This window comes from Boleophthalmus pectinirostris, unplaced genomic scaffold (assembly GCF_026225935.1).
Source record: "Boleophthalmus pectinirostris isolate CB_2022bp ecotype Guang Dong unplaced genomic scaffold, ASM2622593v1 HiC_scaffold_7, whole genome shotgun sequence".
NCBI classification, from domain to species: Eukaryota; Metazoa; Chordata; class Actinopteri; order Gobiiformes; family Gobiidae; genus Boleophthalmus; species Boleophthalmus pectinirostris.
The window spans coordinates 27,360,206-27,384,554 of record NW_026571473.1 but is presented as its reverse complement, the minus strand read 5'-3'; the positions used below and the strand labels follow the sequence as shown (position 1 = coordinate 27,384,554).

Below are 24,349 nucleotides of genomic sequence, written 5' to 3'. Positions count from 1 at the left end.
CTGCCAGATATGACTTTTAAAAGCAGGATGCTGGTTGTGGGAGGCACGCAGCCCAGGCTAGTGGTAAACACAGTAAGACTATTCATACTCTGGTCAATTATTCAATGTAGTTTAGTGTAAAATAAAGAAATTATTCTTACATCTTTACTGGGGTTCACCACTAGCTCGTCTCCATGGAGATGTTATTGCTTTACCTGGAAAGTCTTAAAGTTATCTATCTTATGATGTCATCTGCTTTTCTCCTTGGAAATAGATAAATGTAATGTCTTCCTGTGGCACATTCAAAGTAAAGGTTAGATGTTAGCTGTTTAGGTAATGCAAAATAAAATATAAAAATAGAAATTATCAAGAGTGTGGTGCAGCATGGGCTTAGGAAAACATAAGAGGAGTTCTTGACGTCAAGCGGTGGGGGCTAATGTTTTGAGCTTTCAAGAGGGAGATGACTCAAGTAAAACTCTACAGTGATAAAAATAAAAATCTTGATACTCTCGATAACAATACTATGCAACTGAAATGTGTTAAAACATGTCCTTAAAAGGCCCATATGAAGCAATTTTTAAAAGCTGTCATAATGTTGTTTCCTCATCCAAAACAGACCCGGAGTTTCATTTTGTTTCATTCACATGTTTAACACACAAACCCTGCATATTTAGGTTCTTCCCTCAAACAGAAAACACTCTATTCCACCTTGTGATGTCACTTGGTAATACAGGAAGTGCTTCACTGTGTTTTTAAACTCTATATGCCTTAATTTGGAAGATTTCAGCCTGGGATTGGTTATCTCTACTAAACTAAAGGAAAAAAAAATGCTGTGTAACTTGATAACTTGAAAACTACCACTTCATGACATCACAAGGTGGAACAGAGAATTTTGAGCTGTTGAGATGTAGACAGACTAATAATAAAGGGTTACTCAAACGTGTGAATGAAACTAAACACAAATCTAGTGTTTATTTTATGAGGTAATAACATTCTAACGCGACTAAAAGCTCATGAGAGTCAGTATTGCGTAATATAGGACTTTTAGGACTTTTTACACTAGTTTTAGTTGAGGTAGTATCAGAATGTGTAAAATAACCTTCAAAAGTACAGAAATACCACTTTAAACCCTTTTATTTTTATTTTTATTTTAATCAGATTTATTTTTCAGAATTTTAAAGGACTTAATCAAACTGTGATAAATATATGTACTTAGGTGTAAATCTGACTTGGGCTACTCCTTGTATAGTCTAAGACTGTGTTAAACCAAACACAATACTTTGAGTCAAAACCAAGTGGCCCTCGAGCTACAGCTATATGTGCTCCTCTATTTAAGACAGAACTTTCACTGTAAAGTAAACAGCCCTTTCTCCGTCTGCATTTTTGTGTCCTCTTGGCAGACTCCAGTCATTGTGCGGCCAAAAGCAATTGTAACGTTTTTCCCCCCAAAAGCTTTTGTCTCTCTATCTCTCCATCTCCGTGGTTCTCCAACTATGGGGTGGATAAATACTGCTGCTTCATGGACTAGACATTGACCATTATGTGACCAGATTGTGACCAGATTGTTTAGAATCCAGAGCAACCAATGGCCGATAAATTCTGCTGATATTCTTAGTACGATTATTTTCCTCAAATCTTGTAAGTTTAACATACTACAAACTCAGCCACAGCCCTTTTTTTTTATTTTTATTTTTTTACCACAAACCTACAAGAGAGAGTGGAGTTGTGTTTTGTGCAGGTATCTCTTAACCCAAAAGTTTTAAAATAAAGCTTTCTGTGTACTCAGCAGGTCAACCAAAATAAAATATTGGCTTGTGCTGGAGATTTAAGTCCGATAGCCGATACGCTAAAAAATATCAGCCAGATCATTTTTCAGACCCTCATATTAATCTGATGAGTTGATGAAGTTTTGAGTGGTAGGAGGAAATTTGAGAACCTAAAGGGAATTTACATAGACACTGGGAGAACATACTGAGTCCACACTGAAGCCAGCCCCCACTCACATTGTAATTATTCAGTTAATCAATAATCGTGATTGGAGAAGTCATAATAAAGGTAGGAACTTCAATTTTAAGACTCTGATTTTCACTTAGTGTAATAATGCCTGTGTATTCCCTCAGTCGTCAGTCGTTGAGCTACTCTAAGGTGTGACTCAGATGACAGTTCACACCTTAGGGGAGTTCGGTGTACTTAACTTTTTGCCTTGAACTTAACTTAAGACTTTCAACAACTCGGGTGTATTAGTTTCAAAGTAGTTAGCTCCTCTAAGGCGGTGACCTGAACCCTGTCAGAACTGAAAAAGATACTTGGATGAGCGGTGGAAATGTATGACTCATTAAAACTTTTGTCCAGTTGACAGAGTAAAATTAGTTTGTTTAACTTTCTACTGCTTCCTTTAATCCTAGTCTTAACTCCTGTTTTTATTGGTTTTGGTCATGGTTGAGTCAGATGTCATAACTGTCTGGCTGAGACATCATTTCCAAAGTGGTTTAGTTATATGCTGGTCTTGGTTTAGTTCTGGGTTAGACCTGATTAACTCCTATCACAACCCACTTTTAGAGATGCAGTAGTCCTGGTGTCGATTTTCTTATTTAAATAGATTTTTTGTTTACAATTAAGGGCCCATATGACATTGTTTCCTGATCTGTGATATAATATTTCCTCATCACAACAGAGCATTTTGTGCTTTGGAGATGTAGACAGACTAATAATAAAGGGATACTCGAATAAAAAAAAAAAAAAAAAAAAAAAGTTTTTGATGAGGACAGCATGCCTAAAAACTCACAAGAGTCAATTTTGCATAATGTAGGACCTTAAACCTTACTTTTCGGTTTTTAGGTAACGCAAGGCAAGTTTATTTGTATAGCACAGTTCATGCACAAAATAATTCAAAGTGCTTTACAGAATACGAAATACAGTAAATTGACAAAACAAACAAATCAAAACATAAATAATTATAATGAAATTAAAAAGAGAGAGAGACTTTAGATGAGAGAGAAGAGTGCGGTATGAAAAATGAAAACCTTTCAGTCATATTCACAGCTAAACCGATCTGTTTTGAACCTGAATTTAAACAGTGTCAACTCTTTGTTTGCCAATGTAAAACTAAACGACTTTCTTTTATTATATATTCTGTCCACTTCAGCACTTCCATCGCCTCTTTCTAGTACCATATACCCTCTCTGGGCCAGCTCATTGTGAACTGCCAAGTACCGAGCCAGAACCCAGAGTCTTGTGCAAGAGTGAAACGTGAGTGGAGGGGTGACTGGAGGCTGGAGGCTGCAGGGAGGAGACAGACACACTCCATACGCGGGTGCTGTGCCAAACCCACGCACAGGGCCCAGATGTGAGCAGCGGCCCGGGCCAGTCCAGCGCACAGGCCCACAGAGCAGTGTTTACATAGCAACGGGAGTCCCTCTGACTGTAATTACAGCCCAGCCATCTCCCACCACCAGTGTTAATATCGCAACTGTTAAGAACCATGGCCTGACACACACACACTGAGATTATTAGCCATATTACTGTGTTAAAAATGATTTATGTAACTTTTATAGCACAGGGTCCACTACCTGCTTGTGTCCATGGAGATCTTAAGAGTGTAATGTTCCACAGTAGAGATCGACCAACAGCCATTTTATACCACAAATCTATAAAAGTATGTAGTATGTAAAGTTTTCTTGTAAGTTAAATGTTTAAATACAGCTTTATGTGTAGAGCTGGGTATCATTAAGAAGTTACCAATACGATACATACCTCGATACATAGGCCACAATATGATAAGCTTTTCATTATGTTTCAAATCGATTCGATACAGTTCATTGAAAAAAAATCATGGCTGTGATCTAAAAGTCTACTAAGTCCACTAAGTTTGTACAACTTTAATATGAAAAACACCCATTTTACTCATCAAAACTTTGAAAATGTCAACACAATTGTAGCTCATAAACTAATTTAGTAAAATATACCTAAAAATAGACATATCAGTATAGCAGCCCATGATATCGATACTATATCATCAAGTTAAACGATGTGATATATCGATATTTCAATATTTTTGCACACCCCTATTTATGTGTATTCTTTAGGTAACAAAGGGGTCCAAAAGGGCCTGTGATGGGGATTTAAGAGTGTCTATTAAGTAAAGGCCTTTTATTCGATATTTTTCCATGTATGTGAGCAAAATTTCTTGTCCCAGTACAAATATACTGTATAAGCAGCTCAAATAATCAAAATAAATTCACTGCATTCTACCACCTGCATCTAATTCTAAAGGGTTTTATTGTCGGATAATCAGGAAGTGCACTGCATGCTAGTTGTGATGACCTATGATAGTTGTGAAAAAGTGTCTATCAACTCGCAGTGAATAATTAGGATGCTAGGACTGCATAAGGGTAAGTCATGAATAACATTGAGCCATTGCAAATTGTATAAACTGAACTGAATTAAATTTTGCAGACTGCAGTACCATAATCCAGCCACTAGGTGTTACAAACCAGAGTCCTCATTGTGGCAGTTCTAAGCCTGTTTAAAGTGTCTAAGCCTGTCAACGCTCACAACTTCAATGCGATTTCAGTTTGCCAGTACTGCACATATGGAAGCGGATGATTTACTGTGGCAATCTCAGAAGTGGAAGAGCATATGGAACCGAAAAGGAAAACAAGAAGCATATGGCTTATAGTCCTGGCAAACAACTCGGCCTTGTGGCTCAGTGGTTAAGTCAAATGCACATATGTGTGGCAACTGAACTTCCATTTATGTTTTTTAAAGTTAGTATTCAAGTTTACATCAACATGTAGCTCACCAACAGCCTTCCATGAGGGGTTATGTTTACAAGCACACCAAAATCTGATTATTATCTGATTTCTGGAGTTATCAGATTACCGAAATGTCAACAGTTACATCTGATGTGAGTAATCTGATTTCTGAATCTGATTTTGTTTATGCCTGTGTAGGTTTTGACACGGAAAATTGTGCAAAAACAAAAAGGCAAACAAACAAAAACTATGTGGTAAAGGAAAATGTAAGATTAAAAGCTATTTTCAAATGAATTTCCACAAGTTACTCAAACATTTTGTGAGTCTTTTGTGCATGTAAACTCACACGCACCCCAAAAATCATATCTAAACATTACTATGTTATCTGATTTTTACTAGTAGTCCTTTTCCTACAATACTCTTTCCTGTTCTCCTACTGTAACCCCACTGCTCTTGACTTATGTCTTTGAGTATACGTCCCTCCCTGCTTTAAGTGAACAACTCAACCATTTGAATTTAAATCCATATATTTTCATTTAAGAAGTCTCAAGTTCCTATCACTATCCACATTTGTGCACAGAAAACCCCAACTGAAAGACATATAGCATAGTGATTGTACTGATTGGTCTTGGTCAGCTGTGTCTTGTCATTCTGCACAGGGCTCTGACGTAAATCTAGTAGAAAACCCAGCCTCTCTCCCCCCACCTACCCATCATCTGGTCTGCCCTCCTCTCTCCCTCTCTCTCCCTCCTCCTCTCCTCTCGCTCTCCTTCTCTCCGTATTTCCAGTAAGCAGCCGCGTAAATAATTTCGGTCAGGGCCAGTAATGAAACACAGCTGTAGTGATTGTGCGTTTTCCATTGTGTTTCTCCTCCAAAACGCCACAAGAGTTAGAGAGAGTAAGCGTCTGGTATGTGACTTCATTGAAGAAAGTCGTAGTAATACTAGCCAAAGAATGAGCTGACCCCGTGGTAATGAAAAATAGAGACCTTAAAACTTTTTACACATCTGAGTTAGGCTTTAATCTGGAAACTTTTTTATTCATTTCCTTTGCCATAGAAAATCGTCTGACTAACTTGGAATAATATTGATAAACTGGCTTTTTTCCCCCAAGATGTCCATATTTTTTTGGTTACAGTCAAATGAGGGACTACCCCTGGACTACAAAACAAAATAAAGGAACTACTTAACTTGGAACTGGTCTAAAACATTTAAAAAGGACTAAGACAGGATTGCACCCAGAATTATCCTAATAATTTTGACTCAGAAGTATCGCCAAAGGATCTATGTAGTGGTTGTAATAGTGATAAATTGTTGTAGTAGTTTTGGTAGTGGTAGCTGTAGTAGCTGGAGTAGTTGTGGTATATTTGCATACAGTGTTGTGAGTAATGAGTTATAAAAGTAACGAATTACTGTAATGCATTGCTTTTTGCTATAACGCAGTAATAAAAAAAATTATATTTTACTCGGTACAAATGTCAGTAGAGTGACTCAATGCATTTTTAATCTAGATTGAAGTGGTGGGTTTTTGTTTTTTTCTTCATACAAATTTGCTAAAAATTTAAAATCACCACAATATCAGCAGCGGTGAAATGCCACTGTTATGGTTCTGAACGTTGGGATGGGCCCAGAGGTGCACCTGCATAGACCTTCGGGTAACCATGGGTGAAAGGACCAGCGCAGAACTCCACGCTCCATGGGGCTGAGCGCAGCTGATGCCTGATCGTGCTTTGCGGACATCCTGCTCCACGAGCTTGAGGTTCTCTCCGGGGCGGTCCTAGTTTCCAAGTCCTAGTCCAAGATTAGTCCTGGTTTAGAGCTGGTTTAGACTTGGTTTAATCCTGGTTTAGACCTGGTTTAGATCTGGTTTAGTCCTGGTTCATTCCTGGTTCAGCTCTGGTTCAGTTCTTGTTTAGTCCTGGTTTAGTCCTGGTTTAGACCTGGTTTAGTCCTGGCTTAGAGCTGGTTTAGTCCTGGTTTAAACCTGGTTTAATCCTGGTTTAGTCCTAGTTCAGTCCTGGTTCAGTCCTCTTGGATCAGTCCTCGATTCAATCCTGGTTTAGTCCTGGTTCAGTCGATATATAGCACAAAAGTTCGGCATCTTCGCTTCACAGTTATTTTGGTGAGAGTAACTTAAAAGTGCTGCAATAGTCGTGTAATGTCTTACATTTTAAATACAGTAATATTGTAATGTAACAAATTACTTTGAAATGACAGCAACAAGTAAAAAATAACGCATTACAGTTTTGAAGTAACTTGCCCAGCAGTGTTTGTATATTTGTTGTAGTAGTGTGGTTTAAGCAGTAGAAGTTGTAATTCTAGGATAGTTTTGTTAATAGTAGTAGTACTTGTAGCCTAATAGTTGCCGTTGTAGTAGCTATGGCAGTTATGATAATTTTAGTAGCAGTTGTTGTAGTAGTTGTCGTAGTACAGTAATAGGCTTCAGTGAGGAATGGTTGGTATTGGCAAAGAGTGAGCTGGCTCTGTTCTGGTGCTTATTGCAAATACAGCCTTATAAACACTGAACCCATGTGTTTTTCGCTTTTATTTAGTTGTAAGTTAGTGTGACCTTCTTAAACAGCAGCGAGGGGCCAGCTTTTGTGTTTTTTTTCTCTCCTGGCAGTCTCTTGTCCTAATATGGGATGGGGCTGAGGGCTTCCAGGTGGTGTCTTTCGTCAAACGGTCCCCTCTGAGGCCTCACCTTCTACCATGGCCCATTTCCAAGACTGGAGCCTCGCTGAAAGATCATGTCCCAAATTTGGACCAAAACACTGGAAAATAACAAAAGAGATGACATCATATACACTGAAGGGTGAGAAAGATATGAAGCAGGTCTCAGACGCAATATGATTGTTTTGTACACTATATAAGAAAGTGTAGGTTCAGTGTCAAGGTTTGTGTGAAATAAAAGGTGATTTTTGTTTCATCAAAATATAAACTATCATGATAAGGTTGTTTTGATACTGATATTGATACTGACGAAAGCTTGAATACTAGGGATGAACAATTTATTAACGATTATGATTTATGTTTTAATAATAGGATTCTGTTCAAAATTCACATTTTAAAAAGTTCACATGTCCAGAGGAATTGACAAAAAGACAGGAATATGAACAAAACTAATACAGGAATCACATTTCAGAACATGTTTGTACAGATCTAAACTACAGGGTTAGCAGTTTTTATGCAGAATAAGGCATGATATTTTATTTCAGTCTTTTTTGCAGTCAGTTTGCTTATTGCGCACATTCAGATTGCAATTTTTGACTCCACTGTGAGTCATCTTTTTCAGTTATCGTTGGCGAGTCCTCAAACCAATTCACTCATCCGATACCTTTCCTGAAGGAGGACTGTTTTCTTTTATTCTTTGGTTAAATTGACTGGAGAGACTGTCTGACAACAGCCAGACACATGTAGATGAAATTTGCAAGAGTGGGAAAAATAGTAATTATTTTGTAAATAACTTGTTTGGCAACTTAATCCCAAGATTTGTTACCTAATTGGAAAGAATACTAGCCTGATTCATCAGCCAGTTTCACTTTGTAGAAACTGTCTGACCCCCCAGCATTAGGATTTGTTTGCTCGACGGTAGGTGCTGCTATTTAGTTGTGACGTATGTAATGTGCCTCTAACGGGGTTAACTGGTATATTAAGATTTTTCCAAATCCCGTAGGAAGAAGGGCAATAATGTCTTTCCTCTTGATAAAATTCACCAAACATTCTCTTTGTTCTGGCTTTAAATCCTCGATCTCAGGAATTGTTGACAACACAGAATATATGGGTTTTCGCTGATTGGCTGGAGCCCGAACTCTCACTTCAGGGGTTTTTGCAAACCGTCTAGTGTATTTTGATTTCTGACATAGTTGCTGGAAAGAAAGGCACTAGGTGGCGCCAGCCTGGCTAAAAGAATACAGCCTCCAGCTTGAATTAGGGTGAAAAGCAAGAGACATTCAGCTGAAGGTCACAGCAGAGAATCAGTATCAGATCGATGCTTGCAACCCTGTATCATACATGCATTATTGCTTTGATATTGACTGATTTGGACTATGTAATACACTGCTGTAATGTAGAGTTGCTTAAATAATATTTCAATGCTGATTCAACATTGAGCCATGAATAAGAAACAACCACTCCAAGCTTTGTATCTTCCTATGATGTGTATATTGCCTATTGAAGCCAGTGCATTTGTTAAGTGTGCGTTAAATAGCCTGTGCTTGAATGCTTTGTGTGTTAATGCATGAGACAACATGACTCCTGACAGGGCGCCCTCTGCCTCTGCCCCGAGCTGCTCCAGAAGAGGCCCAGAGGAATGTAAGGGTGCTGGCCTCCCTCACCTCTGTGACTCCTCGCACTCACATCACACTCAGCCCAACCCTCTGACTAATATAGAGCTGCTATTGTTCAGCACATAGCTTTCTATAAGGTTCAAGATGTATGTTGTCTAAAAGAGTAATACGTTTTTGTGATATGCATGAACTGTAATATCCTTGGTACTAAAAGTCAGTTTTGAATTTTCAGTTTTGAATTATCATGTGATCTTTTACTAGTTCTGTATAGATCAATAGTAAAACTTAAGGAAATATTCAGTTTTGTATCAGTATCAATGCAAAAGTGAATGTCCTGTTTTGATTAGTTTATGTACTGATCTGTATTTGGGTATCTATTTTATCTGACAACCATATTTTTTTTTTTACCATTTTGGCTTACCAGACCTAGCCAGGCTCTCTCCAGCAACTAGGTCAGGAATCAAAATACAATAGACAGTTCATAAAAACCCCGGAAGTAAATTTGGGCACCAGCCAATCAGCGAAGAGTGATATATTCAGCCTTGTGAATGATTCCTAACATCGAGGATTTAAAGCCAGAATAAAGAGAATGTTTGGTGATTTTTACCAAGGGGAAAGACGTTATTACCCTTCTTCCTACGGGATTTGGGAAAAGCTTAATATACCAGTTAGCCCCGTTAGCTGCGCATTACATACGTCCCGACCAAATAGCAGTGATTGGTTAAATGATAAACAGTATCCGCCTACCTTTGAGCGAACGAAATCTAAGGCTGCGGGGTCATACGGTTTCCACGACATGAAACAAAGTCAAACCATCTGATGAATCAGGCTATACCAGACTCAACCAGTAAGGCAAAATCTGAAATATTACTCATCCAGAAGCATGTATTAAAACTACATCTACCCCTATGTCATTATTTGGTGGTCTGTGTAGATGAGCTATGAAATGTACGCGCACAGAAATCATACAGGCAACCACCCAACACAAACAATAAGAGATAATATCATATAGTAGAAATCTCCAGTGCCCCTAGATCCCCTACTGTTTCCACCTATGGTCTATCTATGTTCCAAATTTCTGTATGTAAACATGTGCTGGCCCCCTGCTGTCCTGCTATATAGCGCACAGCTCTAGTGACAGCTGTGATGGATGAGGCAGAGGAGCTCAAAACTGCAGGAGGGATATTAGTCAGAGGGTTTGGGAGGACACTAGGGCTCTGTTCACTTTGACACTGAATGCAGGCTGATCGGAAACAAGAGGCAAGAAAATAATACAGTCATTTGGTTTGGTATTTATCTCACTGACGTTATACAGATGGCCTTGTGGAGTTTTAAATTGGTCGGTAGTTATGAGGGATATGGATCATTACCATGCTTTGTTGGCCAACTTTAACAATGCATTAACTTTTTCAATGACATATTTACTTTCCAAGGCTTTTTTTTTTCTTTTTAGGTATTCAAGGGTTTCAGGCTACTGTTTGTGTGCAACATTTTCAGGACTACATAAGAAATATAATTTACTTTAGGCTGTGACAGTATTGAAAATCAGATACTAATCAATGCATATCAAAACTAGATACTCTTTTGAGCAGGAAAGAGAAATGAATCTTTCGTGAATAGCTTTAGAATGATTTTGAGCTGTATCAAAACAAGTATAAGAGCACATAGACTAGTACACACCTGTGGACCACTGTGGAACCTGCCTGGACCAATGAGTTATATAAGACTGCATGGTAATTCTAAAGAAAGTACTATGATTTCATGTTGAAAATCACCATCTTTTGTCAAAAGAAGTGATTTTATTGCTCATTGTAGTATCGGAATCAGTATTAAGAATACCTATTTCTTAGTATTAAAATGGAGAGATATGAATAGGACCTGTCATAATGATTATAGACTATAGACATTTTATAACTAATTGATCATATTTTTGGCACTCAGTATGTATCAAATAGGGACGTAACGAGATATTTTCACGATATGGTATTTATTGCAATTTTGTGGAGGCTAAGAAAATTATAAATATGCTACTTTTTCCTCTTAAAATGCCTTGACAAGATTTAATCCAAAGAACTAAGATTTAAAAGTGCTTAGAACTGTTATTTCTTCATGTATTTGATGCCAAAACGAAGCAAAGGATCATGGTCGATGTAGTTCCCTCTGTTTTTTTAGCTATTGCTGCACCATAACAAACTTGTGATTCAATTTATTGGATGGCCCACGATATTAGTGAGAGACTTTTGATGATACGATATCACGATATTTTGGTTATTGTTACATCCCTAGAATCAAATTTATTTTTTCTTGTTGTAGAGGCATGAATAATTAACATTGCAACTCATTATGGAAACTACATCAAAGTGTTTCGTTGTGCCAGTTATTTATTGCAGAAAAGTTTGCACAGATTGACTTTTCTACCTCTTTTGAATGCCAGTCTGTGTACATCAAGGAACCCAGTCACACACAGACACTAGAGGCAAGATGAGGTAAGTGTCTTGCTGAAGGACACACACAACTTTAGTATGCATTGGTGGGCGCTGCGATTGAACTCTCTCGGTTACAAAAATACTTCTACCATTAGTACACACTTACACCTTCTACTCCAGGAATAACTCTAAAGTTTTATGGGACCTATGTAAAATTACTTTAAATGAAATATGCCCATAATAGTGATTAACACTAACTACACACCCCATGGTTCTCTTGTACCATCTTTAGCCTCTTCACAAACTGACAGCTGCTTTGACGGCTCTTTTGCTCGCTGCCTTTACGATCGGGGACAGCACATGTCAGCAGCCCTCAGTGAAGACATACAGGAGTTAGCTCGCTCAGATCCAGCACATGTCCAGTGGATCACTTTACACTCCGCTCCCTTGGCCCTCCGGGAATTACCCATGTCATCCGTCTCCTCAGAGCCCCCTGATTTATGTTTGGAGCGACTCAAAAATGTGACACAACATACTAGAGGCTCCACAATACTTCACTAATAGTTTCTAGAGGTCTGAGTTCATATGTCTTGTTTATTTTAAATGAGCTCTATGTAACGTTTCTGCAGTATGGTAGAAAATCTCAACATATCCACTGACCGAGTGTCCATAGGCAAGACACTTAACCCACCTCACCCTTAGTGTTTGCATACACTGGTTTATGAATATGTGAATGGGTGAGTGGTTCCTTCTGCTATAGAAATCTGACAATTTAAATGTAAAAAGGTGGATTAAACTCATGATTAATCTGTCTTTTTATAAATACAATTACAATCCTTGTATCATTAGTTTTTCAAAATTAAACCAAAATTAAGAAAATGAAAAAACAACTATTTTCTTCATGATTTGTCTCCAAAACCAAAATGAAAAAATAGATAATGGTCGTTTTCTCAGTTTTCAATTTTGTGTTTAAATGAATAATGGAAAAAATGGTTAACGGCTGTTTCTCGTTTTTGTGAAACTGCGATGCCGGACTGAACCAGGACTGAACCAGGACTGAACCAGGACTGAACCAGGACCCAGGACCGGGAATAGACTGGGATCAGACCATAACTGAGACCAGGACTAGACTGGGACCAGACCATGATTGATCTTGGGACCAGACTCGGACCAGACTGGGGCCGTGGCCGCGACCAGACCGGGACTGAGGCCAGGACTGAAAATGATTTAGCCCTGTTTTAGTCCTGATTCTGTCCTAGTTCAGTCCGTATGTGGTGCAAAACTCCGGCATCGTAGTGATGGAAGTCACGTAAACGGGAAACAACCGTTATCCATTTTTTCCATTATTCGCTTAAACACAAAATTGAAAACTGAAAAAAACATTGTTCTCTGTTTTTTCGTTTTGGTTTTGGAGACAAATAATGAAGAAAATTGTTGTTTCTTTTCGTTTTTTTTAATTTTTGGCTTTACATTGAAAAACGAATGAACAAATGATACACGGATTCAATTACAATCAAATACATAAATAAATACATGCATTTTTTTTGTCAGTTACAGCCACACCAATGTACATATTCTCTTATACTTTACATCTGGGAGGGCATCCTGCATAAAAATACATAATACTCATCACATGCCGGAGTCTGTAGTCCTCAGTAATTTAACAATACATTACTTATACTTATACCACTCCCATCTAAAGCTATATTTTACTCTGAGTTTTTCTAATTTTGACTTTCAGTCAGGCTTCAGATCTGCAGATTTCACACTTTGATGGAGCAGTTTACGACTTCCCTAATGCCCCCTCCCTCTTCCTCTTCTGAGTTCTTAACTTTTTTACAGTGCGCACAGATAAATCCCTCTCAAAGTGAACTCCCCCTCCCCTTTATGAACAACGGCTTAGCTCACTTCCTGTAGTAGTGGACCAGAGTTCAGGGGTGAGCGCGCTGCAGTTTTAGTGTCAACACAGAGGAGCCAGCCATTCCTCAGCCCAAAATCCCCCTAGCAAAACAAGAGCGGGTACAATATTACACTGGCTACAGTCCACGGTCCATGGGAATCGTGAGACAGGAGACGGAGGATTCACATAGTCTTAGTGGCATAGATGGGAAAAGACTAGACTCAGGATTGAGGTAGAGGCATTTATTGAACCGAGAGGCCCCCTGCTTACCTTGTGTTCTGGAGTTATATGAAAATAATACATGTTCCCTTTTTGTTGTTATTTTTGGCGGGTTTAAAAAAGGACATTACGGTGCACTACAATGCCCCTGGAGAAGAAGGTTGTGGTTTTTTCTTAAAGTTGCCTATAGATTTGAGAGAATGGTAGATGGTCATTTTCCATTGTGGAGGTTTAATTATACTGTCTGTAATTGCTGGGATGTATGTTCACATTCTACCCACAAAACTCAGAGAAGACAAATGAAAACTTGAGTGTGATTAAACAAAGAACTTCATGAGACAATAGTAAGAATTTCAGAGTGTCAGTGAAGGAGACACTGGAGCTAGACTTCAGTGGGATGTGGCCTTGGCGTGTCCACTTTTTTTGTCCTTCTTTGGATAGTTTCTTGTTTGGACCTACAGTAGAATGATGTATTCCAGTTTTAGACCTGGTATAGCCCTAAATTAGACCTGGAACTGTCTTGATTTAGATTGGGTGGTACTTGGAAAGCCATATCTTTTCTTTGGTGGTAATTCTGACTAGACTACTGACGTTGACGAGCTTGTGTTCTTGGAGCTGTTGGTTTCAAGTTGGTTTCTCGACTCAAACAACTGAGTTTAACTTGTGTCAGTTGTGAAGAACACAAGATGCTGGGTAATAAATCATTCAGTGACATGTTCTGAACAGGATGCCAACCCAAGTCTTCAGTGTTCAAGTCCAATGTCATACCCACTAAACCATCAGAGCCAGCAGAAGACGTAACATTGGCATGAAAATAAAGCTGGAGGTCAGCTAGTGACACAATTTAGCAACATTGCTGGTTTCTATTTAAATAAATGCTCGCACAATCAGCGTCGGCCATGAAGAATACAGCCTGCTTTGTGAAAAATATGTTGTTCAGAAATAAATGTTGTGAAAGAGTATCTGAAAGGAGTTTGAAGTTTAAAGCATAGATTGTTTGTTTGGTTGGTTAGTTTAGTATAGCAACTGCTCTCATTTCTTCCACTACAACTATTGCTATTGGTATGTTAAAATCTTTGGTTGACTATCCTCCAATCACTTCACATTGGAAAAACTCTTGAGCTCTTGTTTACTTGATACTTAGAGAGTATTGTATGTTGAGTATGCACTCTCTCTCTCTCTCCCTTTCTCTCTCTCGCTCTCTCTTTCTCTCTCAAGGGGGACGCTGTGTTTGTTTATCTTCGGAAATGTCTTTGTGGGAATATCACATGTGTCCCGGGCTGGCACAAGCTCTGACATCACTTCCTGTGCCCGGCCCTGGCGCAGTGCCATCGTGTGGAGGGAAAACAAAGAGCCTTCTCCAAAACAACAAGAGCTTATCTGCAGATAGGACCCAACCAGGCCCCGCCCATTCCCTATTTAAAAACTATTATTGTATATGGCTTGAACTTACACTACAGAGGAAAAGGCGTAAGCAGGTTTGTAAGACCATGAAATAGGAAAGTGGTTAAGGATGTAACAATAACCGAAATATCGTGATATCCTATCATCAAAGTTCTCACAATAATATCGTGGACAATCACAATATATTGAATTACAAGTCTTTTTGCTTAAATTAAGAGTTATGGTGCAGCAACAGTTAAAAAAAAAAAGACAGAGAGAACTACATAGACCATGATCCTTTGCTCCATTTCAGTGCAGACTAAAAGAAGAAATGACAGTTCTAAGCAGTTTAAGTTTTAGTTCTTTGGATTAAGTCTTGTCAAGGAATTTTCAGAGGAAAAAGCAGCATATTAAGAGTTTTGTTAGCCTCCACAAAATATTGCAATAAATATCGTACGTTGGGATGTATATTGTGAAAATATTGTGTAAGAGATTTGGATATTGTTAAATCCCTAATCATGAGCCTCTCCACCATATCGTGAGCTTTCCCACAATATTGCAATAAATATCGTACCGTGAGGTTCATACTGTGATGATATCGTATTGTGAGACTTGGATATCATTACACACCTAAAGTGCATGTTCAAAATGTAAAAAAAAAAAGAAAAGAATAACAAAATAACACGCACCCATAACATGAACCTTACCAAGGCACTAGTTATAGGTTGCAATGGTAAAGATACAGATATCACAGTGGACTAAAATATATTCTATAATAATGCATCAGTTTTATATAGAGCTTTTTTGGACACTCAAAGACGCTTTACAGAGCATTATTCATTCACTCCATACCTGGTGGTGGTAAACTACTCCTGTAGCCACAGCTGCCCTGGGGCAGACTGACGGAAGCGAGGCTGCCAATCTGTGCCATTTGCCCCTCCGACCTCCACCATCACTCACACACACACCACTTCCATACTAGGCAATGAGGGTGAAGTGCCTTGCCTAAGGACACAACAACAGTTTTTAAGACTGCGGCACCTGATTTTCCCAGTGGTCTCCCATCCAAGAACTAACCAGGCCCGGCCATGCTTTGCTTCTGAGATCTGACGGGATCAGGTTTGACAAACTGGTATGGCCACAATTCTAGACAAAAGATTCTAGTTCAGTGTTATGGTAACGCTATTGTAACCATAGGGAAATTTTGTCCTCTGCATTTGACCCATCTATTGACCCATCCTTTAAAACCCACCTCTTGGTCTTGAGCGAGTCTTTGTCAGGACTATCTTAGCTGAAGGATTTGACCTATTGTGCATGTTTTGGGTTGTTGGGGGAAACCGAAAGCCCGGAAGAACCCACCCAGCCACAGAGACAAACATACAAACTCTGCACAGGGAGTTGAACCTGTAACCTTGTTGTTGTGAGGCAAGAGTGCTGATTTGTTTTTACAGTACAGTCATGTAAAAATGTGTCTTATTTACATTTTTGAGGTAAGAAGAATTTTTTTGTTATAATACGAGCATCGAAATGTGTTCTGCTGAGACTGTTTTTACTGTCCAGCTTGTTTTTGTTGGGCCACTTTACTTTTCTAGTGAACTCTGTCTATAACTCGCAGGCAAAATAGAAACGCAATATTCAGCTCTTAAACATAATTTACATACAGCAGTTATGGATTTATGAGCACTACTGTATATCATGTCTGCAAAAACAAGTCGCAAACAGAGCCGTAAAACCCATATTTTTTTTATCACCATTTTCGTTCCCTGACAGGCCAACTCTAAACAAAGAGTCTTCTGTTAAAAGGTTGTTTAAAATACCCTGGCTTTTGTCTATATTTCAAAAAATGACAATCCTTTGGCTGTTAATGTCGCAAGAGAAGAGAAAGGTAATAATTTAAATCAACAAAGACAGTTATAGTGCCGTAAAAATGCGTGTGCAACGCTCGGAGAGGTGACCAATGAAGTCATCTTAATTTGACGGCAGTGTGGTTTATATCAAAATGACTACACAAAGAGCTTAAAGCGCGTATGGCAGGTTTTCATTTCGTTCAAATTTTTGCTTGGTTTGATTGTACCGAATACTTACAGGCAAATATTTATTACAGTTTTGCATCAGAAGTGGCACTTAGTGGAAAAAACTTGAGAAGAAAAGTACAAAAATACAGGAAGTAGTGCTGAGTTCTAAAATTCCATCCAAAATTCAAAGACTATTTAAGTGTCTGGAAATTTAGACTATAATTTGGCCAAATAAGTCATCCCTTTTTATTAGTCTAATTCTAAGTATTGTGTAATTGTGTAAATATTATGGTTGCTACAGGTAACAGACATTTGTCATCTGTGCCCATCCCCAAACCGGAATTAAAATTATAAAATTAACTTAAATGCTAAAATTATATCTGTTTACAAAATTAGGATGTTTGTTTTATCTTAAGGTAGAGGAAAAATGGGATAAAAAGCAGAAACAAAACATAAACATTCTGTCTGCTGTAATATTTTTGTGGAAAACATTGACACAATAAAATCTATATATAAAAAAAAAAGCTAAAATGAATGAAAATCCTAAGTCTTAAATGTAGTCATGCCAACTAAGTTTCTAATCTGTCGTATACACTTCACAGGATAGATTAGATTAGATCAATTTATATGTTTTAACTGAAAACATCTTTGCACAATGTCCGGAGCATGAACTAATCCACAGTAAAGGCAGGGTTGTGGAAATAAACTTTTTACATTTGTGGAAGGGGGAGGGAGAGGTGGGTCAAGGGGCCTGTCAGTCACCATGGTAATCGTTCACATTGTGGACCTAGAGGTAATATAATTATAGAGAAATACTGCATACAGAAGGAGACCAGTGTTTGGACAAGGAACGAACATGATTTGAAAGCTTGTCACTCCATGGAAGCAGAAATTGTACAGTGTTGTAACTTTAAACTAATGTCACAAGACAGGGTAATATACAAAAAGTTGTACCTCAATGTCATGGTGTGATACTTCATAGTCAATAGACCATGGCACTCTCCGTTTAAAGGTCCACTATGTAACTTTTGTATTATTTTCTTATTTCCATAGAGAAGTTCTTGCTTGGCCTGGTATGGTTACACAGGATTAGGCTGATTCATCAGCTGGTTTCACTTTGTGGAAACCATCTGAAGTTGCAGCATTAGGATTTGTTCGCTCGACTGTAGGCGTGTACTTTTTAAAATTTAACCAATTGCTGCTATTTGGTTGTGACGTATGTAATCTCGTAGGAAGAAGGGCAATAACTTCTTTCCCCTTGATAAAATTCACCAAACATTCTGTTTGTTTCGGCTTTAAATCCTTAATCTCACTAATCGTTGCCAACACAGAATGTATGGCTCTTCGCTGATTGGCTGGTGCCCGGACTCGCACTTCTGGGGTTCTTGCAAACCTTCTAGTGCTGGTGTCTCCAACCTTTTTCCTCTGGTGAGCTACTTTAACAAAATGAAAAAGCCAGAGAGCTACTAATGTTATTGGTCGCAAGAAATTGGAATGGCACGCCTTTAATGGGGTACAGTTAGATGCCTATAAAACATAAACCTTTATCTATTTATTAGCGCACAAATTTGGAATCAAAATGCTACATTTACAATGGTAAATAATCCAATTTTAGTTGTTAAGCATAATACATATAATTCAGAAATCCCTTGGCGAGCTACTTGGAAGGGGTTGGAGAGCTACTGGTAGCTCCAGCGCTACAGGTTGGAGACCCCTGGTCTAGTGTATTCTGATTCCTGACCTAGTCACTGGAGAGAAATGAAATTGAGCAGAGGCACTAGGTGACGCCAGCCTGGCTAACACAGTATGGCATTAAACTCAACTATGTGGATAAATGTTGTCATGATACAAAAAAATAATAATTTATACTAGGGAATAGCCATACCAATTTTGATAATTCTAAAGCTATTCAGGAACATTTCATTTCTGTCTTCTGAATGTCACTTTTTTAGTATTGATAGTTTTTCTAGTTTCAATACTTTTGACAACCTTAATGTGGATAGAGGCCAGCAGGTGATGTGACAAGAGCTAGTTACAGATCTGATCTATGGAGAGGAGACCCCGCTCACAGAATGCATGTTTTTCAAGCTATATAAATATCTGTAATCAAATGCACACAAAAAATATTTCTAAAAGACCAGACAGTGGAATATTCTAGGCAAAGGAATGACATGGAAACAAGCAGGTGGCAGACTTCCCATCAGAAAAGTTATATAGTGCACCTTTAAAATATGTAATTTACACTAATCTAGCATTTAAGAGGAATTGAGACAGAAACACAGAACACTGATTCTCACTTCTTCACGATCTCACTTCATAGTACTGCATGTCCAGAGAGATCGAGGCTAAGTTCAGCTGGCTTCATGTAGGGCCCCTTTGTCCTTGAACTTATAGGAGCCCGCTGGACCCACGGCCTGATGGGAAAAACACATGTGACAGGACTCGTATCTGACCCTGACATACTGTATGATGGATGATGGCCTTTGTCCATTGTTCTCTGTTCGGATCAGTGAAGTTTCAAAAGCCCTCACACAAACCTCCTCTTTGAACCTGCTGTACCTTGGGATTTAAAGTATCCTACTTTGCTTCAGTATAGAATAGGGTTGGACATGATCACATTTCAGTATATTCTGAAAAGCCTTAGAATAGGGCTGTGCGATAAGGCAGTGAAAATTGAACTGTCATCTCACCCCATGTGCTCTTCTGGTAAAACCCTAAAGCAGTTTTATGTGAAAAAATATACTGAAAATATGTAGAAGAACTTGCATCTCCACACACCCCACTCTTATTTCACCTGGAGGAGTGTCTCACTTGGGTCCTCGGAAATGTTTCTAACTAATTCTAGCGTAGGAACTGAAAAAGGCATTTTATTTCCATAAAATACAGTAAATTTAACAAACTTTAACTACAAAATGTGCACAATTATAGTAAATTGTCTTATTACATCCAGTTAAAGCCCCAACCATCTGAACCAAGATCGTAGAACCAATACTTGATACAACAAATTTTCCTTGATCGCCACCAATATTCAGTTATTATTTTTCGATATTCCAAAGTATGGTTTAACTTTTTAATTTTATGGAATCATGCCATTGTCATACCACTTCCAGAAAGTTACACGATGTTGCTTTAAATACATCTCAATGCTCGAGCACATACACTTTCCCATACAACTTTCAGAAGAAGTAGATGACTCTGTTTTGACAAATGTATATAAGTGTACATGAATCATGATAAAAAAGAAATATGACCTAAAATTGTGATACATTTTTGGCATATAGCCCAAAATGTTTTGGTTGAGAGGCCAACACTTATCACAGTGTCACTTTACTCTTAGAAACCATTGGAATAGGGCCTCAGGTTGATCGCAACTTTAGTCTCCATGGGTAGATTTTCTAACAGATGCTGTAACCATATGATCTTTTACCCCGCATTTCACACAAGCCAGACACTTTACCGAAGTTACTTAGTATAATTGCAATAACATCCTCTATTATTTGTTATTCCCTGTTTAGGAGAAAGGTAAATTAAGCTTGACACTCGTAAACTGTGCAGACTCCCTCTAATAACCCAATAGCATGTGTAGGCTTCATTATCTTCTATTGTTCAGCAGTCTAATGATTTGTTTGCCAGTTGTCTTTTGGCAGTGTATTTGTGTGTTGCCTTTGTTTATTGTGTAGAATTTGCTGTGAACAGGAAAAAGTGAGTTTCTCTGCTCTGGTTTTGACAGAAGGTTGATGAGTGTGAGCTGGACTGGAGTGGAAAGGGAGGACAAGAGGAGGATGGGGCTGAGTACACTGATACAACAGGTTTTTACTGTCAGATTTTTCCCCACTAAATTTGGTAGTGCTTGCAACAGATGATTGTTTTGCAAATTCATGAACTTGTTGATTGCAAACTAGCCCTTTTTCGTGTCAGTCGATAACAATTTCCGTATATTTTGTCTTTCTGTAAACACATAAATATGGCTTTCGGTGTTAATTTCCGGAACATAAACAATACAGACTTTTAATTATAGCCATTTGCCACAAAAAAACAAAAATCTCTGCTCCAAACCACATGTTTTTACCGACAGGAGATTGGCTATGACATAAAAATGAAAGAAATGATTCAGATTTGATGAATTGTATGGCTCAGTTGCAAACAGGACTTGGATGAGATTTTTTTTTTTACAAAATTTTAACCATCTTTTTAAAACTTGCTTGATCCCTGATGTTATTATAAACAGATACAGAAGGGTGTTTTAATGAAATGTGATTGTCAACAGTATTGAAAATCACATGCTAATCGATACTAACATTATTATCAAAACTGGATAATCATTTGAGCAAGTATTGAAACTATAAAAGTCACATTCAGAACAAAATTAAATTCTTGAATAACTTTAGAATGATCTTGAGCTGTATCAGAACAAGTATAAGAGTATTTAGACAAGTATACGCCCATGAACCACTGTGGAACATAACTGAACCACTGAGGTCAGGGATTACACAGACACAAGACCACATGATAAAGAGAAAGTACTATGATTTATTGTTGAAAATGACATTCAGTTGTCTAAATAAGACTCTTTTTTAAATTGTCATCATGGTATCGGAATCACTGATCATTGAGTATTGAGTCTAACCCTTAGTATTAGGAGTGTAAGAAAAAATTGATTCACTGATATATCGTGATACTTCATTCTCAAATTGATTCAAAATGGATCCGAATAGATTTTTTAAAATAATATTTTTCACGAAAATTACATTCACCGTTCTCAAGATTTAAAAAAAAAAAAAATTTCATACAATTGTGGTCTCCTGAACGTGTATTTGACTGTATTTTTAGAAGTAATTATTGATAAATCACAATATATCATCAAATTTTTTTGTATCGGGATATATCGTGATATATTGAATCGTGACATGAGGATCATGATATGTATCGTATCGTCAGACTCAAGGCAACGCACACCCCTACTTAGTATCAAAATCAAGTTTGAAATTTTGATATTGTGAAAACACTAGTATAGTAGCTGTAGTGACTAGTATTGCTCATGTTAAACAATAAAACCTCTCCTGTCAGATCCTAGAGTTTATGGAGAGTCAGATAACAACTATTGATTGATTGATTAGTTCTTCAGAAATCAGTAAAAAACAGAACCTTTGCCCTACTGTAGTGATGAAATGTTCAAAACAAAACACTATATTTTTAAAAGGGAAAAAAGTCCTCTAAAATGTTGCGTAACATTGCTCCAGGATCTCAGTAAACTTTATTAGTCTGTCTACATTTCCAAAGCTGAGATTGCTCTGTTCGACCTTGTGTGTCACGAAGCTGTAGTTTTCAAATTAACAGCTCCTCTTTTTCAGTAGAGATTGGCAATTCCAGGACTGAAATCATCCAAAATATTCTAGTGAAGGCATATCCATTCAGCCTAAAGATGCAGGATTTGCGTATTAAACAAGTGTGAATGAAACAAAACACAACTCCGGGTCAGTTTTTGATGTGGAAACAACATTATAGATCAGACGATAGTGTAATATATGCTCTTCAATCCTTTTTATGCATTAAGAGGCTGTTTTTGGTGGGCGAGATATGGAACCCAGATGCTGCGCAGGTTTTTAGCATTAGCCTATGTGCTTTCATCAGCCGCTGCCATGTTTTATATGTATGTTCCCGGGACGTGCTGTAACATCCCACAGTGACTTCACATCTCCAGGTCCAGACATGTGCAGACCGAGCATCCCCAAAAGACTAATATGGTAACAATAAAGAGGCAGCTTGTGTTTTTCCCACTAAACTGACGTATGAGATTTGCCATGCACCTTCCCTGGCTTTAGTAAGATTCCGTGAAAACAATACCTGATTTATTTTTTACGTAAGGTCCTAGTGTCTGATGTATTATTAAAGTAATGGCACAATTTTGTTTATAGCACAATTTAGCTTTTAGTTAGTCTTTACACTGCGTTGCTTGTTCAGAACATTGTCTTTTTTGTCTAAAGAGTTAGACCAATCCAGCTTTCTCAGTATCAATCAGCTATAGTGTTGTCATGATACTAAAATTAAAGATTCTAAGAAATAGACTTGATACTTCTGATACCATGATGATAATAAAAAACACCCTTTAGACAAATCGTTGTACTTTTATTTTACCATGTGTGTAATCCTTCATTCGTCCAGGTAGGTTCCATAGTGGTATGCTACTCTCTGAGGTCCTAAATTTGTACTCAAGATCAAGATTCTTCTAAAGCTGCTCAGGAAAGGTTCACTCCGTCCTGTGAATGTGACTTTTTTAGTATTGATCCTTGCTGATCTAGTATTTAGTTTCAATACTAGTTTAGTTTAGTATCTGATTTTCAATACTTTCAACAGCCCTAATCTGTTGACACTCAAAACCAACAATACCAGTGTGGAGATGTTTCAGAATTAACATTTTTGATTTAAGCTGGTTCAGTCATTTTAGAATTAATATTTTCTCCATCACTGCAACAGCTTTCTATGATCCAAAATGAGAAATGAGTGTTAAAAGCAGCCAGTAAATTAATAATTAAAAAAAAAAGATGCACTATGTAACTTTTCTGAGCGTCCACCATCTGTTTGTCTCCATGGAGATTACTGCTTTGCTCAAAATTTTCCTCAGAATGGCATTAAACTTCACAAGACACCACCAGTTCAAGCTATAGGGCATATCTGTGGAGAAGTAACTCCCTGGGGCATTTTTGAGCAGTAACTGTATTTGAATACATGGATGTTTTATGCCATACTCTGGAACATACAAGACTAAACAAAAATATCTCCATGGAAACAAGCAGGGGACTGATCCCACCCCAGAAAAGTTACACATTAGACCTTGATTGGCCAAACCCTTAAACCACCTTCCTGAACAGAATTAGTTGCAGAATCAACATTGTATGCAAATTTTAGTTTTTAATATTTGACAAAAAATACAAAAATGTCAAATATTGAATTTTCAAAACAAGCCAAACCCACCACAAAGAACATGTATGCTGTTACACAAGCTATAGAAGGCCTCACTTGTTTTTCCCACAAAATGGAGGGATGAGATTTAGCATACACGATCCCTGGCTTTATGTAGATCCTGCATCAGCCCTTTGTAAAATGAAAGAAATTAAAAACAATAGCTTTGTGTTCCAAAGTGTATTCTACCCCCAGCTGTACCCCTCGGCTACGGGACGCCCTGTTTGGGAATCGGTTGGAGGGAACTGAATGTTGTTTTGGAACTGTCTTTGAGTAAGGCTTTAATTGTTTCCAAATGCTCCATCTGATTGCTGTTGCCGTTCTCTGCGAGATGTGTTTGAAATGGGAGCTTTGTTCGGCTGGCACGGGCCTACAGGTTAATACACAGGGTCAGATCTGGAGAATAATACTGGCCGCAGAATAGTCCG

General features: G+C 38.0%; 1 protein-coding gene and 1 pseudogene across 1 annotated transcript in view; one reads left to right on the top strand and one right to left on the bottom strand.

The window, feature by feature from the left end:
- The window catches only part of tgfbr3 (transforming growth factor, beta receptor III), a 150,351-nt gene that overhangs the window by 19,554 nt on the left and 106,448 nt on the right, over positions 1 to 24,349 (top strand). The window lies entirely within an intron of this gene.
- Positions 15,976 to 16,092, bottom strand: LOC129412200 (5S ribosomal RNA; annotated as a pseudogene).